Raw genomic sequence first — 18,525 nt, 5'->3', positions numbered from 1 at the left:
TTTACACCACCCACATCCACCTCCGCAGTATCCTTTGGGCATGCCTACTTGGCAGCTTCAGGTCAGATGTGAAGCTCAGCTGCAAAGGAGTCTGAGAAATTCAAATTCAAATTCAAATCTTTGGCTTTTTAGCCTCTGTTGCATTGGCAGGCACTCTCCAAAGGAGTCAGAATGGAACAGAAGTTAAATGATCTGGTCAGCATTAACTGCCAAGGAAGGTATTATCTCAGTTTACAGTTGAGGAAACTGATAATCAAAGTCTGAGTGATTTTCCCTGTGGCCTCACTTATTAAACAGCAGATCTGGGATTCTGACCTATACCTGCCTGTCCCAAAGTCCAAATTTGCAGTCTACTCTAAGTATACTTGGAATAATCAAGTCAGTATAGAAAATGGGGGTGAATGGACTGGGTATGTGATTACCATCTGAAAAGCTGTTAGTTTTCCATATTAATTAATGCCAGAATTTTAGAAAGACTGCACAAAGAGCTCTACATTGACCTGGGGTTCAAACTGGTCTGAATTATTCTGTTTAAATCTCTTTGAAAGAACCTTAACAACACACTGCCTCCAGGTTCTCACATTGGATTTCATGTCTCCCTTCCCTTAGTGATTTCATTGACCACCACTTTCTGAATGTGAGCCTCCCAAGGTTCTTATAAGACCTCCTTCTCAATGCCATATCTAATTACCCAGAGAACTGGGAGGCACCACCACTTCCCAAATAATGACCCTGGTCTGCAGACTTGACTGTCTAAACACTTCTTGAGATGTGGCTTCCCCTATCCTGTGGCACAGACATGGGTTTGGGGCTCCAGGCCAAGTGCCCTTGGAGAGAATAAGTCAAGCCCTTGACTTTTTTTTTTTTTTTTGTAAGATTTTATTTATTAGAGAAGATGCACGCACACACTTGAGCACAAGTAGTAGTGAGGGCAGAGGGAACGGGAGAAGTAGACCTCCCACTGAGCAGGGACCAGACAGGACTACACAAGGTTCCATCTCAGGACCATGAGATCATGACCTGAGCCAAAGGCAGCTGCTTAACCAGCTGAGCCACCCAGGCACCCCCACGCCCATGGCTTTATAAGGAAAATAGTGTCTGCTCTAGACAAAGGCAGAATAAGAAGCTGAGAAAGTTCTGAAAAGCTGAGACCTGCTCCCCTTCTGTAAATAGGATACAAAGGAAAAAGGCAACTCCTAGGAACAAATGAGCGTTGGAGACGCTTCCAGAGAAGGTCCTTCAAATCCTCTGTTTACTTTCCCCCAGAGTTTCCTGCTTAGCCTTCTCCTCTTGATCTTCTAGTTCCTGGTGATATCATCACCTTGTAGTCTCCAACTACCACCCCTTGCTGATGACTTCTGAATTCTAAATCTCCATCCTAGAACTCTTTTAGTGGTAGATACTATTTCCAACTGCCTTCTGGGCGTCTCCCCTGGGACACTGATAGGGAGGTCTTACCAAAATGTCCAGGCTCTTTCTTCTCTGCTGTCTTTGCTCCAGCTGAGACCATCATTATTCATCAACAAAAATATAGTATTATCACAATCTGTATTCTCTGTTCCTGGTTTCTTCCTTAATCCATCCATTTTTTAATATTTCTCTCTTTATCTTTGTTTATATTTATATTCCTATCTTTAAATGATTCTTATATCACTTTCCTGAAAACCTTTCACTGGTTCTTTAATTCCTAGACATGACATAGTTTTAAAAAATCCTATTCTGGTTTGCCTCTTGGGCTTCATGTCTTGCCATCTTTTCCTAGACTCCAGCCACCAGCCCTCACCTGCCCCAACCATGTTTCCCTTTCCACACATTTTTGCTTATGGAAGAAGACGGACTTTAGGGTTGCATGGACTAGGTTCAAATTCTAGTTATGTCACTTACTTGCTATGTGATTGTGTTAAGACCCCTAAATATCTTTACTCCAATTCTCTGTCTTTAGGAGCAGTATAGCTACTTACAGATTGTTTTCCTAAATAATGTGGCATATTGCAAGGGACTGGAGCACCACAGCCATTCCTGTATGTTAGCCCCTTTGTCTTCCTTTTACCCTTTTTCTCCTGTCCCTGTTGGAGTATTCTTTCACTTTTTTCACTCTCTCTTTCTGAGAGAGTTTCTCTGTTTTCCTGAGTTTGAAGTTCCTCTTTGCTGAAGACCCCCCACCTCTCTTTCTGGAGCCCCATCTACTCACTGAGCAATGCTGCCAGCTGCAGCCATCCAACCTAGCATTCCTGGCACTATGCTGAATTCAACCTTCCCTGCACTTGAGGTATACTTTTCCTCCTGACCAGCCTCTCTGCCAGGTCCTTGGATTCCTCAGAGGCTCTGGGATTCTTCCAGGGGAATGAAAATGTTGGTCTCATTTTCAGCTAACCCCTCTTCTTAATCTTGCAAATATCTAATTCAGAAAGTCCACCAACTTTTCTCTTGAAATCTCTCATTTTCTCCACCCTTGTCACTTCCCCTGGCATCCAAGTCCTTATTACCTCAGACCATGGCTACTGCAGTGGCCCTGCGATAGCCTTATATGTCTAGCCTGTGGTATAAGTCTATTAACAAAAGCACTGTGGCCCAGAGGTTACTACTGTGCACTCTGGTGCATACTGCATGTGAAGGCGAGTTCCATCACTTGCAAGCTGTCTAGATTTTGGTGAGTTCTTGCACCTTTCTGTGCTTCAGTCTTCTCATCTGTAATGGACAAATGACAGTGCCTGACTTTTTTTATTTTTTCTTCAAGATTTTATCCATTTATTTGACAGAGATCACAAGTAGGCAGAGAGGCAGGCAGAGAGAGAGGAGGAAGCAGGCTCCCCGCCGAGCAGAAAGCCCCATGTGGGACTCAATCCCAGGACCCTGGGATCACGACCTGAGCTGAAGGCGCCTTGACAGTGCCTACCTTTTAAAGAGTTGTGTAAGGATTAAATGAGCAAATACATGTAGAGGTCTAGAGCACAGCTTTAATAAGGGTTAGATAAAAGTTAGTTGCTATTATTTGCCTAGAAAATAGATATAAAATTTTGAGATTGATTTTAAAAATATCAATTCTGCTCTTGTTGCTGCCCTGCTCAAAAACTTCTAAGGCTTCTCTTTTTGTGACATCACACGTAAATGCTTGCTTGGCTTTTCCAGGTCTTCCAGACCAGGTGTGCCCTTGGACAATCTCATTTTCTGCTACAGCCCTTCCCAGCTTTGGTCAGCCTGGCCTCCTGCAGTTTTCTAGATGGGACTCCAGCCCTCTCTTCCCAGCCATGTGACCTCAGGCAAGTCAGGATGTATCTAAGCTTCAGTTTTCTCATCTGTAAAATGGGCACAGTAACAGTACCTACCTCATGAGTTTATTTTCTTAGGAGACTAAAAAGAAATTATGTCTACAGAGCACCTTTTCTTTTCTTTTTCTTTCTTTCTTTCTTTCTTTTTTTTTTTTTTATCATGCTTAGGGTGGTTGGAGGAAAGGAGGTTTGTATGGGAAGAGCAGTAGCAGCTCTACATTGTATCAGTCAGAAATACATTTCTATACATCTTGAAGCCTATAGGAAAGTAAAAATGTGTTTCAGGGGAAAGAGACAAAATCTCCACAGAAATGAACATATTATTCTCAAAAGCTAATGGCTATTGAGTCATTTACTTCCTGTAACCGTCTGTTGGCAGATGCTAGTAACATCCCCATTTTTCCAGAAGAGGAAACTGGTAAGAATGATGAAGTAACTTGCCAGTATGTATAGTTCTGTATGTTCTGAGTTTTCTTTTACCTTTTAGATAAACAAACCATAGCTCCAAAACTTAAAGGCACATACAAATGTGTAGAATGAGTGTTTGGCAAGGCTAGAGCTCCTTCTCTGGACTGTTAATCCAATGTTCTCAATAAAGCCTATCTTCCCTAATATTTATTTTCACATAATAAGTTATGCTGTTCATTTAGGAATAGAAAAATGTTTTATATAACCTATTTAATTCATAAGATGTTTATTTTATTGTAAATGTAACTTACCCAGCAATAATCAATAACTTCTATATAGAGAGAACTTTAAATGTTGTAATAGCTCGTTACAAATGGAGTTAGAATCTTCCAGACATTAGCCTAGCATCTTAATTTTTATCAGTCGATGAGAACAGGCCAAAAAAACAAAAAAACAAACACAACAGCAACAAAAATAAAGAAATGTTACGTTTTCAGCAATATTAGGGAATCAGGTGTTCACATTTAAAAGCATTATCCAGAGGACTAAAAATATACTCCTTTAAGCAAAAAAATTTGCATAAAGGATTTCTAACCATTTTAATAGACATTTGTATAAAAGTTATATACTGCTTTTACTCTGGTATACAGTATAATATGCTGTTGCCTTCATAATAGAATATAACAAAGCAAAGTTGTTTGGTGGCTTATTTATAAATTTAGTTAGTTAGTGGTTATATACCCTTTTCCAAGAAGGTTTGCATTAGGCGACTTCTTTTTGTAAAGACACAGAATAGTCATTAGGGGGTGACTGGGTGGCTCAGTGGCTTCTGCTCTTGGCTCAGGTCATGATCCCAAGGTTCTGGGATCGAGCCCCACATCGGGCTCTCTGCTCATCTCTGCCTGTCTCTCTGCCTACTTGTGATCTCTGTCTGTCAAATAAATAAATAATATCTTAATATGTTTAAAAAAAAAAAAACAATCATCTTTAGGTCTCCTGTGCTGCTGAATGAGGGGTGCTGCTGGAGCTCACAAAATGGCTCTAGGCCTCTGCATTTGTCTTTTGTCTCCTCCTGTATCAAGTAGTTATTTCTCATTCATGGTAGGAAATCCTCTTCTAAGTACCAGTCTCTCTGGGATTCCCTCTCTGTTCTTTGTCTTCCTCTCTTTCTTTCTCGATGATCTGTTGCTTGTAATTGTCTTAAGGGCAGTAAGGGAGCAAAGCTTGTTAGAACTGTGTATAAAATAAAAATACATGTATTCCTAATACATTCTTATGACTGAAAGTCAGGGGCCTCCTGTGGGTATGTTGCATGCATTTTAGAATATGGCTTTGTTATAGTCATTTGGTTCTTTTGTCTTTAAGTATTTCTTCTTACTTCCTCATCATGTTCCAGATAAGAGGTTGTCAAATAGATAACTTCAGTCTAATGAGATGCCATTACAGTTAAAATAAAATGGGGAGTAATATTGTTTATACCTCTTATAATAATAGCCAGAAAATTTGTGAAGTACTTATTTTCAGGAATTGAAACAAAGCAAAAGAGAAGTAAAACAAAAAGATAAAACTAAGCCTCCCTGAACCCTCCTACACTGTTGGTGGGAATGCAAGCTGGTACAACCATTCTGGAAAACAGCATGGAGGTTCCTCAAAATGTTGAAAATAGAACTGCCTATGACCCAGCAATTGCACTACTGGGTATTTACCCTAAAGATACAAATGTAGTGATCCGAAGGGGTACGTGCACCCGAATGTTTATAGCAGCAACATCCACAATAGCCAAACTACGGAAAGAACCTAGATGTCCATCAACAGAGGAATGGATAAAGAAGATGTGGTATATATACACAATGGAATACTATGCAGCCATCAAAAGAAATGAAATCTTGCCATTTGCAACAACATGGATGGAACTAGAGCGTATCATGCTTAGCGAAATAAGTCAAGTGGAGAAAGACAACTATCATATGATCTCCCTGATATGAGGAAGTGGTGATGCAACATGGGGGCTTAAGTGGGTAGGAAAAGAATCAATGAAACAAGATGGGATTGGGAGGGAGACAAACCATAAGTGACTCTTAATCTCACAAAACAAACTGAGGGTTGCTGGGGGGAGGGGGGTTGGGAGAAGGGGGGTGGGGTTATGGACATTGGGGAGGGTATGTGCTTTGGTGAGTGCTGTGAAGTGTGTAAACCTGGCGATTCACAGACCTGTAACCCTGGGGATAAAAATATATGTTTATAAAAAATAAAAAATTAAATAAAAAAAAATTTAAAAAAAGAACTATAAAAAAAATTTTTTTTAATGCATCTACCCTTTGGGGTACCTGGGTGTCTCAGTCAGTTGAGTGTCCAACTCTTGATTTTGGCTCAGATCATAATCTCAGGATGGTGAAATTGAGCCCTGCACCAGGCTTCCCACTCAGCTGGGAGTCTACTTGTCTCCCTCTTCCACTGCCCCTCGCCCCACTCATGCATTCTCTCTTTCTCTCCCCCACCTCTAAAATAAATAAATATTTTTTTAAAATGCACCTACCTTTTGGTCTAGCAATTCCACTTTTGAGAAGTAGCATTACTTAATAAAAACTAGTTATTATTTCTGTTCTTGTCATCATCAGTATCATTACTTTCCCTATGAAGATACATCTTCTGGTGTGAAAAAACCTATAAGATATATTGTTAAATGGAAAGAAACAAGGCATAGAAGAATGTATAACATGCTACCACTGCATGCACACACACACACACACACACACACACACGTGTTCATAGTGTTCATGTGTTCATAGTGTTCATAGTCATATATACCTGACTCTGTGGACTGCCTTTGGAAACTTTGAGAAACTACTAACAGTGATTACATCTGAGGAGATAAACTAGATGGCTGGGGACAGGGGTGGAAGGAAGTTTTCACTATATACTCTCTCCTTATTTCAGAATTTTGTATCATGTGCACATGTTAACTTATTCAAACCTAATTTTTATAAAGAAAGAAAAATATAGCCCCCAAGCTCCATTTCAGACTGAATCTGAACTTGAGCTGTCTGGAAAGCTAGATACTTGTTTTCATGCCCAACAAGAGTGCAGTGGATAAGTGGGTAATAGAATATTCATATAATGAAATATTCTGCAGCCTTACCAATGACTGTCCACATTGTAAAGGCTATCTACAACACTGGAAAGTGCAGGCACAGTGTCAAATTTAAAAAGCATGATACAGAATTTTATATAGAGTATGATAGCAATTAGGTTAACTTAAAATGTAGCACAGAGGGTCGCCTGGGTGGCTCAGTGGGTTGGGCCTCTGCCTTCAGCTCAGGTCATGGTCACAGAGTCCTGGGATGGAGCTCCACATCAGGCGCTCTGCTCGGCAGGGAGCCTGCTTCCCCTTCTCTCTCTGCCTGCCTCTCTGCCTACTTGTGATCTCTCTCTATCAAATAAATGGATAAAATCTTTTTTTTAGAGATTTTATTTATTTGACAGAGATCTCAAGTAGGCAGAGAGGCAGGCAGAGAGAGAGAAAGGAGGAAGCAGGCTCCCCGCTGAGCAGAGAGCCTGATGCGGGGCTCGATCCCAGGACCCTGGGGATCATGACCTGAGCTGAAAGCAGAGGCCTTAACCCACTGAGCCAACCCAGGTGCCCCTAAATGGATAAAATCTTTTTTAAAAAATGTAGCACATTTCATGTCTTTGGTATTCTGATAGGGATTGTACTGAATCTGTAAACAGGTTTGAGTGATTTGGACATTTTTAACACTATTAATTCTTCCAATCCATTAGCATAGGATATCTTTCCATTTATTTTATGTTATCTCCAATTTCTTTCATCCAGGTCTTTAGCACATAGGTTTTACCTCCTTGGTTGTTTAAATTAAATTTAAATTAAATTAAATAAATTAAATTTATTCCTAGGTATTTTACTCTTTCTGATGTAATTGTAAATGGATTGTTTTCTTAATTTCTACTTCTAATAGTTTATTATTAGTGTATAGAAATGCAACAAATTCTGTATATTAATTTTGTATCCTACAACTTTACTGAATTTATTTATTCTAATAGGTTAAGGGTGGAGTCTTAGGGGTTTTTTTAGTTTTTTTTTTTTTAAATATATAGTGTCATGTCATCTGCAGATAGTGACAGTTTTACTTTTTCCTTTCCAATTTGGATGTGTTTTATTGTTTTTCCTTGCCTAATTGTGGTGGCTAGGACTTCTAATACTATGTTGAATAAAAGTGGCAAGAATGCTTGTTATCCGTGTCTTCTTCCTGATCTTAAAGAAAAAGCTCATAGCTTTTCATTGTTGAGTCTGATATTAGCTGTGTGTTGGTCATATGTGGCCTTTATTATGTTGAAGTAAATTTCATATGTACCCATTTTGTAGAGAGTTTTTTATCATAAATGTATATTGAGTTTTATTAGTTTATTAATTTATTTTGTTTATTTTATAATGAAAGAATTATAATAATTAAATGGAAAAACAGAAGTACGGATTACCGGGTAGTAAGATTATGGACCTTTTTTTTTCTTTATGGTTATCTATATAAAAATAAACTAGTAACATTTAAAAACATCCATAATGGTGTCTGGAAACATCAACAAACAAGAAATTTTGAGGAATTTCTGAAAGAGTAGAGTGCAGATGGAATCAGAATGATGGTAGAACCAGAAAAGAAGAAACTACAACCTAAAACAGACTCAGAGGAGGACATTTCTACCTATAAGAATGCTGGAAAAGCTTCAAGCTTGGGGAATTAATTAATAACTACCTATAAATGTAACTATAAAGGTTATCCATACCCTGCAACACAGAGAGAGAAGTGGCAGTGTTTGCCCCTAGTCAAATTTTCTCCAAAGTGGAAAATTTCTTGGAGGAAGCTCCTTTTCTTGGGGCTGGGATCAGAGATAGAAGAGATGTTACTGAGGCAATTATGGACTTCAGTAACAGACAAGGAAGACATTTTTTTAAAAAGTCGGTTCATTCAGTCTGGAGTATGACACCATGCTCCATCCCAAAGCAGTTGTGGGGTTCTTAAGCCTGCTCCTTGCTTAGCCACCCTAAAGAGCAGCTCTTGTGTTGGCACGTGTCATCCGTTCTACGAAGCCCACAGATTCAGAGGAAATTCATGCCAACTGATTAACTTACTTCTTCATCGCATATATGAACAAGCAACTAAGGGCTACCCCGGACAGGTGAGAGCAATCGAGAACATTAACAGAGAGAGACCAAGGTACAGAAAGAAAATACCTGGAATCTGAAATTGAGATAATATGAGACACAGAAAAACTGTAGTCTGTGTGATTAGAAACTTCTTTCTCTGTTCCTGGATTTGTCTACAAGGGAAACTGCTGCATGGTTTCTCTAGCTGGCTTTTAGGTCCCACTGGGGTAAACTACAGAGAGAGTGAGAGCATTGCACGTGATATCAGTCAGTCCTACAGTTATAATGTTGAACAAAAGGAGGCAGACACAGAACAGTACAAACCATAGGATTCCAGTGACACAAAGATCAAAATCAGATTCAAAACTAATCTATGCTGTAGGAAGTCAGGATCATAACTGTCCTCAAAGGGGGAGGGGCAAGGGGCTGCAAGAGGTCATAGGCTGTGAAAACTGAGTGAACTGCACACTTCAACAGTGATGAAAGCTCTACAAATAAGCAAGAAGCTGTAGCAGTTCAGAACCTTTTATACATTAGACATTATAGCATTAGAATATATAAAGCAAAAGTGTTGGGAAAAACAAAGACAATTTTACAAATTATAAATAATAATGGTAGGATTTAACCAACTCTTTCAGAAATTGATAGCTCTGATAGAAAATGTAGAAATATTGAGGATTTGAGCAATTAAATTAACAAGTTAATTATGTGTGTATGTGTATAACCCAATAAACATAGAAAAATATTCTTTGTAAATATTCAGGGAACATTGTGTTTACCACAATAAAATATCTTAATAAATTCCCAAGGCAGAAATCTCATAGACCATTTTTTTAAATCATAGTGCCATAAAAGTAGGATGGAAAACAAGTATCTATAAGAATTTAAGAAAATAAATTGGAAAATAACTAATTTTTTTTTAAATTGGAAAATAACTAAAATCAACAAGATAATTTAAGCAGGATGGCTGAATATAAGGTCATATAAAGTCAACATAAAAATTTTAAAAAATTTCTATGTGCCAGAAACCATTATAAAAAACTATTCATAATATTATAAATACTATATAATACCCAGGAATAAGTGAATTTCATTTGTTGTGAAAATTACTTAGAGGGAAAATATAACACAAAAGTCAGTTTTGAAAATTGTCTTACCTGCCAGACATCCAGAGTTACTTAGAGGTGTGCTATACATTATGGTAGCAACCAGCAATATGTTTGTATTTAACTTGAAATTAATTAAAATTAAATAAAATTAAAGATTCAGTTTCTCAGATACAATGGTCATACTTCAAGTGCTCAGTAACAACATGTAGAGTTATGTATGTGTCTGATACACACACACGCACACATATACTGTATATCATGTAAATACATATAAAATACTTTCCATCAGCCTATCACACATATATAGATGCATGGAGGTAGCTATATCTCTATCTCTGTCTCCACATCTGTATCTATATATTTGTATCTGTATCATTTGTCATGTCTGAAGAACCTGCTGACCAGGTCCTTTCCATACAACCTTGCAGTTATGAGCATGTCTGGGGTATCAGCAAAGTGACTGGTGTGGCCAGAGTAGAGTGAGCAAGGGAAAGAGTAGTAGAAGACAAGGTCAGAGAAATTGTGGTGAGGGGACAGATCACTAAGGGCAGTGCTTCACAAGTCTCAGTATGCATGTCATTGAACTGAGGGATTTGTTAAGAGCAGGTTCTGATTCAGTAGCACTAGGAGGACACATAATTCTTTCTTTCTCTCTCTGTTCTTCCTTCTTTCTCCCTTTCTTTCTTTGTTTACAGAGAGAGAGAACAAGAGCAGGGGGAGGGACAAAAGGAGAAGGAGAGAGAATCTCTGCCATCTCAGTGCTGAGCACACAGCCCAATGCAGGGCACAGTCCACAACTGGAGACAATGACCTGAGCCAAAAATCAAGCGTCAGATGCTTCACTGACTAAGCCATCCAGGCGCCCCTGTAATTCTTTTTTTGTAATGCACTCCATTGTCAGTGCTTTTAAAGAATAGATCACAATTGAGTACAAAGTCTTATAGGCCCTTGCTGGAACTGTAGCATTTACTGAGGAAGATGGGAAGCTACTGGAGGATTGTGAACAGGAATTTGTGTGAATTGGCATTTTAGTAGGATCAGTCTGGCTTTTAATGATATCTTGTATTTAATAAGAGATTAGCATGTATATTTACCACTCATAGAAGCAATTATCATAATAGACCCAAACTGGAACCAATCCAAATATTCATCAACAGTAGAATAAATGAATAAATCATGGTTTTATATAATGGAAAAATGCTTGGAAAAAAATTGAATTATTGCTACAAGCAACAATGTGAAAAAACAATGTGGACATAATACTGAATGAATAACAAGACACAAAAGACTACATACTGCATGATCCCATACATAGGAAACATTAACATGGGCAAAACTAATTTATGAGGGAAAGGTCTGGATAACTTTTGTCTTTAACAGTGGGAGAGAGAGGCAGGAGGAAGCCTCCTGGGGCTAGAAATGTTCTATATATTGATCTAGGTGGTAATTATGCAGGCATAAACATGTAGAAATTTTTTTTCTGTACACTTAAGATTTGTGCACTTTACTATGTTTGTAATATATTTCAACATAAGAAGAAAAGAAGACGTTGTAGGGGAGCAATTAGGAGGCTGCAGCACAAATCGAGGCAAAAGATGGGGGTTTGGAGGAAAGTGATCGCAATGGAAGTGGTGAAAAGTGGTTGGATTCAGGAAATGGTTGGAATTTAGAGCTGAAAGTGATTTTCTGATGGACTGGATAACAGGGTGTGAGAGAAAGGGAAGAGTAAGAGGTAATCCTTGCTTTGTGGCTTGAGCACGGCATGGTAGTGCCACTTACGGGGATGAGAAAACCTCCAGGACAAGCAGATTTGATGGATAAGAATGGGACCCAGTGGGGTGAGAACAAGGAATTGTAGTTTTCACATATTAGCTTGGGGTGTTTATGGATATCTAGGTAGATATGTCAAGTAGACAGTATGATAAGTCTGGGGTAGAAATAAAATTTGAAGTCATCAGTTACATAGGTGGTATTTGAAATAATGAGATTGGACAAGATTCCCTATGAAATGAGTACAGATGGAGAAGAGAAGATAATTGTGATATGAGCCAGGGCTTCTCCCAGGAATGTGAACTAGTCAGGGAGCAGAGGAGGCAAAGGAGACTGAGCTGGATTGATTAGTGAAGGAGGAGGAGAAACAGGAGGTGTGGTTTCCCAGAAAGCGACTGAGGAGTGTTTCAAGGAGGGAGTGATCAGTGATCAACTGCGGCAAAAGTTGTTCAGAGGGACGCCTGGGTGGCCCAGTTGGTTAAGCATCTGCCTTGAGTTCAGGACATGATCCCAGAGTCCTGGGTTTGAGTCCCCACATTGGGCTCCTTGCTCAGCAGGGAGCCTGCCCCCCACCCTTGTGCTCTTTCTCCCCCTCACACTCTCTCGGACAAATTTTTTTAAAAAGGTGGGGGGAGAGTTGTTGAGAAATTGAGACAAGGGCTGAGAGATTAATTCTGTTAACTAGTAAACATAGAAACCATGCCTATCATATAGTAATCACTCAAATATCACCGGCTATATGGAGAAATATAATGGGGAATAAACATTAAAGCCAATATAAACTCACTGTTCTTGGCAAGAGATACTTTTGCAGTGAAGAAAATAAAAATTCTTCAGAAATGAGCTCAGTCTTCCATTCTTTTTCACTAACCCTTGAGGTTTTGGCTTAAAATAAGCAAGTACCCAGACCTAGGGATCTAGCCTAGTCTTCAGTCATGATGGTCCTCCAGATCAGAGAGAAACGAAGTGTTTTCTTGGTCTGTTTTGCCCAAACTTGCAAGGGAATGTTGCTCTTCTGGGAAACAGAACAGCCACTTATTCAACCTCCCTGTCCTTCAGTTTCCTCGTATACAGAGGGAAGTAATAGTAGTAGCCATGTCATAGTGTGTAACAAGGCTTATAAGGGTTAATGTGTACAAAGAGTAGAACAGTACACATAGAAAATGCTAACTAAGCATTAGATATTTGTTATCTTATCATTCTAATATTAGTGTCCTCCAGTTGAAGCCCACAGGAACATACCTATAGTCAAAAAAGTGGTCTTCATCAACTTGCTGCACCAAAGGAGACACACACCATGGGAGCCATGGGGTGTCTCAGAAAGAGGATATTAGAGGAGGTTTATAGGATATGGACATGTGTTAGATAATTTGGGAGAAGGTTCAAAGATCATCTGGATTGGATGCTGTCAGAAAGTGGGAATAATTCCATGATTGGATATTTTAAGTCTTATGTAGAGGGTGGGAGGAACTAATAAGCAGCTGTAAGGGGTAAATAGTAAAGAAGCAGCAGCACTCATATTTGTCAGCATGGGGGGTGCTTAGTCATTTCTGTAGCTTGGACAATGTTCACATCTTTGTCTGTGTTCTGACCTGATTATAGAGCAGTTTATGGTGGTGATCTGTGAAATAGTTTATGTTCCACAGGAGCACACTGCGGCCTGACAGTACCAGGTCTGGGCTGTCAGGGGTACCATTTTTCTTTCTCAGTCTATACAAACTGACATGTGCTTTGAGGGGTGTGATTAAAAGACTCTGGGAAGTTTCCTCTGACAGCATCTGAGTAATGAGTCATCAAGGAGAACCTGGGGAGATGGCCAGAGAACTAAATTCCGAATAGTTAGACCTAGGTGTACGCATCACCTCTGCTTTACAGATGGTACACTCCCTGAAAGCTCCCAGAAATGGACAGAAACTTAGGGGGTCACCCAAAGAAATAAAATCGGAAGTAACAGGAGTTTGCTTCTGGCTCGTGGAGGAAAGAGAGTCTGACATACACTCCAGAATAAGATGGCATTGTCCTTGGTGACCTAAAGCCATTACAAACATGAAGTGGAGGAAACTGACCTTCACAGATGAAACTGACCTTCTCTGAAGGACAGGGTCCCTAGAAACTCCCAGCTAGAATGCACATCAGGAAAATTCAACTGTCAAAGAGAACTATCAAGGAGGAGTGAGGAGCAACGGTAAGGTTTCCAGGGGGCTGAAGTGTAAAATACTCAGGAGGGTTGGTGTCATGGGGCCAGAAGCACTAAGAAGATGTCTTTTGAATCAGATATTCATTGAAAAAAATCTAGTAGCGTCAGAAGAAACCAATACAAGGTATCTGGAAGATTCTGGAACCTTGCTTCTAGCCCTCATCTGCCTCAGGCTAGGAGGTTTTTGATTTACAATCTCAGCAGCTGCCCACACTGTACCTAGTTAAGGCCTTGTTTATATTTTGCTTGCCTTTCTCCATATAAAATTAATCTGTAAAATCATGGGACTGCTAAGGGAAGATCAGGGCATGTTGACAGAATGATCAAGGCGTCCTGATGCTGGACCAGTTTCAGAATCTGGAAAGGCCAAACAGAGTGGCTTCAGGCAGAAATTCAAAGAGGCAGGCTGTGACCCCTGAAGACCCTTCCTACTTGGGTTTTCTCCCACAGGGTCAAGAGCAGAATGTGAATACTGGCACACCATCCTCACCTTTCTTTTACAGGGTATATTCTTGGTGGCATTCTATAGTTCACCATGTGAAGTTGGGGTTTGTGAGTTTGGACCCAGGGAGATCCAGACTCTGAACTCACACTCCTTTGGGTATTAGCTCTCTGACATAGACATGGGACTCTACACTGCAGTTTCCCCAATCCATAAAATGCAGCCAACTATCATAATGCTTAACTGTCAGAATTGTTACAAAGGAGATATTTGTTCTTTTGCCTTATTAGGTCTCCTCATCCTAAACATCAAAGTAGCACAATTTTCTAAGAATAGCAATTGAAGGATATACAACACATACCAATAGCCAGAAAAATACTTTGCTGAATTTATATTGCCCCGAAAAGACCTTGAAATTTGGCTTCCAATGATTAAATGTTTTTGCGTGCTTAAAGTTTATCTATAGTCAGTGATTTAGGGCAACTTTTTATGATGCAATACAGTATTGATTTGTGCAAAATCAAAATAAGATTACTTATCCTTGAAGCAATTGCAATTTAGGACATTTGGTTACTCAGAGTAAAATAGAAAACAACCAAGATGTCCAGAAACACTGCCTGGGGGAAAAGGGCTAAGATAACAGAAGGAAGTCAGAACCAACTATAGTACTAATTTTACCTAGATTATCACCGTATTTTTCATGAGGGTAGCACACTTTGGGTTGTCAGAAAATTCCACAAAAGTTGTTTGTCACATGTAATGAGCTGTGCTGTTGGGTACAAAGATGATGTCACACAGGGGAGGGTGCAGAGCAAGAAAATAGGGGAGACAAAATACATTTATCAGTTTTTAACATAGTCACTGAGGGAAGAACCCAAAACTAATGGCTCAAATGTAAAGAAATGAATAAAGAAGGAGAAATAATTGAAAGTAATAGAACTGAATGAAACTTCCAATAGGAGAAGGTTTTTTGGGTTTTTTTTTTTTTTTTTAATTTATTTGACAGACAGTGATCACAAGTAGGCAGAGAGGCAGGCAGAGAGAGAGGAAGGAAAGCAGGCTCCCCGCTGAGCAGAGAGCCCAGTGCAGGGCTCGATCCCAGGACTCTGGGATCATGACCTGAGCTGAAAGCAGAGGCCTTAACCCTCTGAGCCACCCAGGTGCCCCGAGAAGATTTTTTTAAGTAACCTTTCCTTTAGAAAAAGGAACCACATACTAGATGCTGCAGACAAAATTCACTCTGAGCTCCCTCTAGCATTGACTTAAACCTGTTTTTGATCAACTCTTTGTGCCTGAGATAGAGTCTGGGGTTGAACTCTTTCCAAACAGCAGCTGGAAGTGCGGCTGGCTGCAGCAGGCACACTGTGAAGGTGCAGGAGGCTCAGAGATCAGGGTCAGAGGATAGACTTTTATTAAGGTCTGGGCTAAATAACTCATGTAAGCTACAAAACCAGGTAAGTGAAAGATGACTCTTAACTGACTGTGTGATCATTACTCTGAGGCCCGATATTAGTTTGTTTACAGTAATTGGCATGAGAGCTCTACCATCAGTCACTTGATCCAGAAGTCATTGAGAGCTTGGTCAGTAGTTCTGACTATGTATCCATGGACACGTGGAGCAATCTCATCAGAAAATAAGAGCAGCAATCATTAGGGAGTAAGAAAGTAGGGACTCAGGGAGCAGAAAATAATGTAGGCGAAAGAAGAAAACATTGCATTTAAAAATGTCTTTACAACAGTGCCCATTTCTTTGTGTAATAATCTCTATTCACTACCTCACACTGCATTTTCCTTTGTTCTTCTGTGTGAAAGCATTATAATTTGGAACCCCATTCCTTGGAATAGGCAGTAAGGACCAAATGGAGATGTGGTTTCTTATTCCTAATTTGCATGGTTCATTTTCTCCAAAAATCCTCATGTACACATTGACCCTCCCCAAAAGTGGCTTTTTTTACTAGGTGAGATACTACTAAGAAATACATTAGGGCTGTGTTCTTTAACATGACACCTCAAATCATACTTTATGATTCTAAATGAATCTATCTGGTGGTTTGTGAATGCTAACAGGAAGATCAAAAATCTGCATTTTCACATATGAAAGGCTATTTTTATTCTTACACCTAAAAGCTCTTTATATCCAGAAGGCATTTAAAAATATTAGATGAAGAACTTTTTAGGAAGGACAGAAACCTAGCAGAAAAATGCTTTTGTGGTCTGGGTAATCTGTGCTGGAAGGCTGTGTAGAAATAAGTATTATTTTATTGCATTTATATCATTATTGGCCTTAAAATAATTGAAGCCAGTTTAGATAAATGTAAAGCTACAACAAATATTGAAACAGCTTACTTCACCCAAATTAGGCATTGTGTTTTACAGCAAGTTGAGGGATCACAGAATGATTCTCATTCTTAAAAGTGTGAACTTTTGAAGCAATTCACACTTAATTGTAAGAATAAAGGCAAAAATATGAATACTTTTCTATTAAATCAGAATTTTAAAAGGCATAGTTTTAACCAAAAGTTTAAAATTTAATTCCATTCCTGTTTTCTTTTTTTTTTTTAAGATTTTATTTATTTATTTGTCAGAGAGAGAGAGAGCAAGAGCGAGCACAGGCAGACAAAGTGGAAGGCAGAGTCAGAGGGAGAAGCAGGCTCCCCGCGGAGCAAGGAGCCCGATGCGGGACTCGATCCCAGGACGCTGGGATCATGACCTGTGCCGAAGGCAGCTGCCTAACCAACTGAGCCACCCAGGCGTCCCCATTCCTGTTTTCTCTAAGTAAAAATTCTACCCTGGAAGCAAATATTTTAGTGTTAAGTATGTATAGGAGGGCTACAAAATGAAATTGTGGGCTTCCTATGAGTGGTGACAGATGAACCAACCTATCAGGAAATGAGTTCATATCCTTTCAGGAAAGATGACTGAAGTGACCACTCTTGCCATTTGCTCCATCTTGTTCATGGTTTTTTCCTCATTTCTCTCAGGTCTCTGCCTAAAATGTCCTCTTCAGAGACAGCTCTTCCTGACCCCACATTGAACCTTAGTGTTCATCATATTGCCTATTGCAGTCTAACCTAGATTTCCTTGCATGTTGTCTGTCCTCTCCATTAAAATGTAGACTTTTTATGAGCAGTAATTTGGTTGAGTTTCACATCCCCTTTGAGGTAGGTGTTTAATAAATATTTGTTGAATGACTAATAAATGAATGAATAAACAAAGGAAAGCATGAAGTAATGATCAGCAATGTTGGGGGCTTTCAGGAAAATGCCTGTGGCTGGGGCAGGAGAAAGTGGAGCAGCTGCAGACAGTTGTCCAGGGGGCTGCCCTGAGGTTTACTGAATGAATGGGGTAGAAAGAGGAATATTGGCTGGCATTCATGTCAGTTGTACTCAGCACAGCCCCTCAGGTTTGTGAACTTCTGTCCCTAGTTCTGAGGCAGTGCTAGGGAGCCTTGGTTACTGTTTTTCTCCATCTGATTTCCTTGTATTTAAAGGGTAGGATTGTGAACATAGAATTTGAAAGGTGGCCTACTTGACATCTGTGGAAATAAGAACTTTTAAGCAGAGGTGCCAAAATTGGAGCAGTGGGCTAAAGCTGAGCCTGGAACACATCTTCCAAAGGTATGCAGCAAGGGAGATAAGGATACCCAGCGGATGCATGGCAGAATGGGAGCAGACAAGAATAAGGTCCCATCCAAATGTGACGTTCTCTTTGTAACTATGGGAGCTGATATACTATACTATATACTGATTCTATACAAATACTAGTTGTATTTGCATTCCCTCCCCCAAAGGAGGAGCATCAGGAGAAGGCTCATCCTCCAGAAATGATTTGCTGCTCTAATTTAGGGACAGTGAGAAACCTATGTCCTAGTCATGGAACTTTAGCTTGCCAGGGACACTTGCCCTCCCCAGCCCCCACCACCGGAAGTTATAGGCTCTTAATCACAAGAGTGATATAGGAACTGAACTCTCTATAAGGACCATATCAAGTGATTCAATGGGGAAAAGTTAATTCTATTAAGTCAAGAAAGTGGCACTAGGCTTCCACTAAAGGAAGGAAAACTGAGAGAAGTGAGTAGTGATCTTCCCCCTTTATAGCAATATGGTTTGATTCTCTTTGGTGAAATCCCCTTGGTGAACTTGCCTTTGATGAAGTTTCATTTTGAAGTGATT

General features: G+C 39.6%; 1 protein-coding gene across 7 annotated transcripts in view; it reads right to left on the bottom strand.

The window, feature by feature from the left end:
- The window catches only part of PLGRKT (plasminogen receptor with a C-terminal lysine), a 49,679-nt gene that overhangs the window by 10,677 nt on the left and 20,477 nt on the right, over nt 1-18,525 (bottom strand). For 2 of the 7 annotated variants that reach the window (XR_014301573.1, XR_014301574.1), the window contains exon 4: nt 3,327-3,527. The exons of 4 other annotated variants lie outside the window; for them this stretch is intronic. The gene's annotated coding sequence lies outside the window, so the exon portion shown is untranslated. Of the gene's footprint in view, nt 1-2,937; nt 3,528-18,525 lie in introns of those variants that run through there. One more of the 7 variants, XR_014301575.1, reaches the window with a different exon arrangement.

This window comes from Mustela nivalis (genome assembly GCF_964662115.1).
Source record: "Mustela nivalis genome assembly, chromosome: 13".
Lineage (NCBI taxonomy): Eukaryota > Metazoa > Chordata > Mammalia > Carnivora > Mustelidae > Mustela > Mustela nivalis.
Note: the sequence above shows the minus strand (reverse complement) of the source record. Positions and strands in the feature narration are given on the sequence as shown.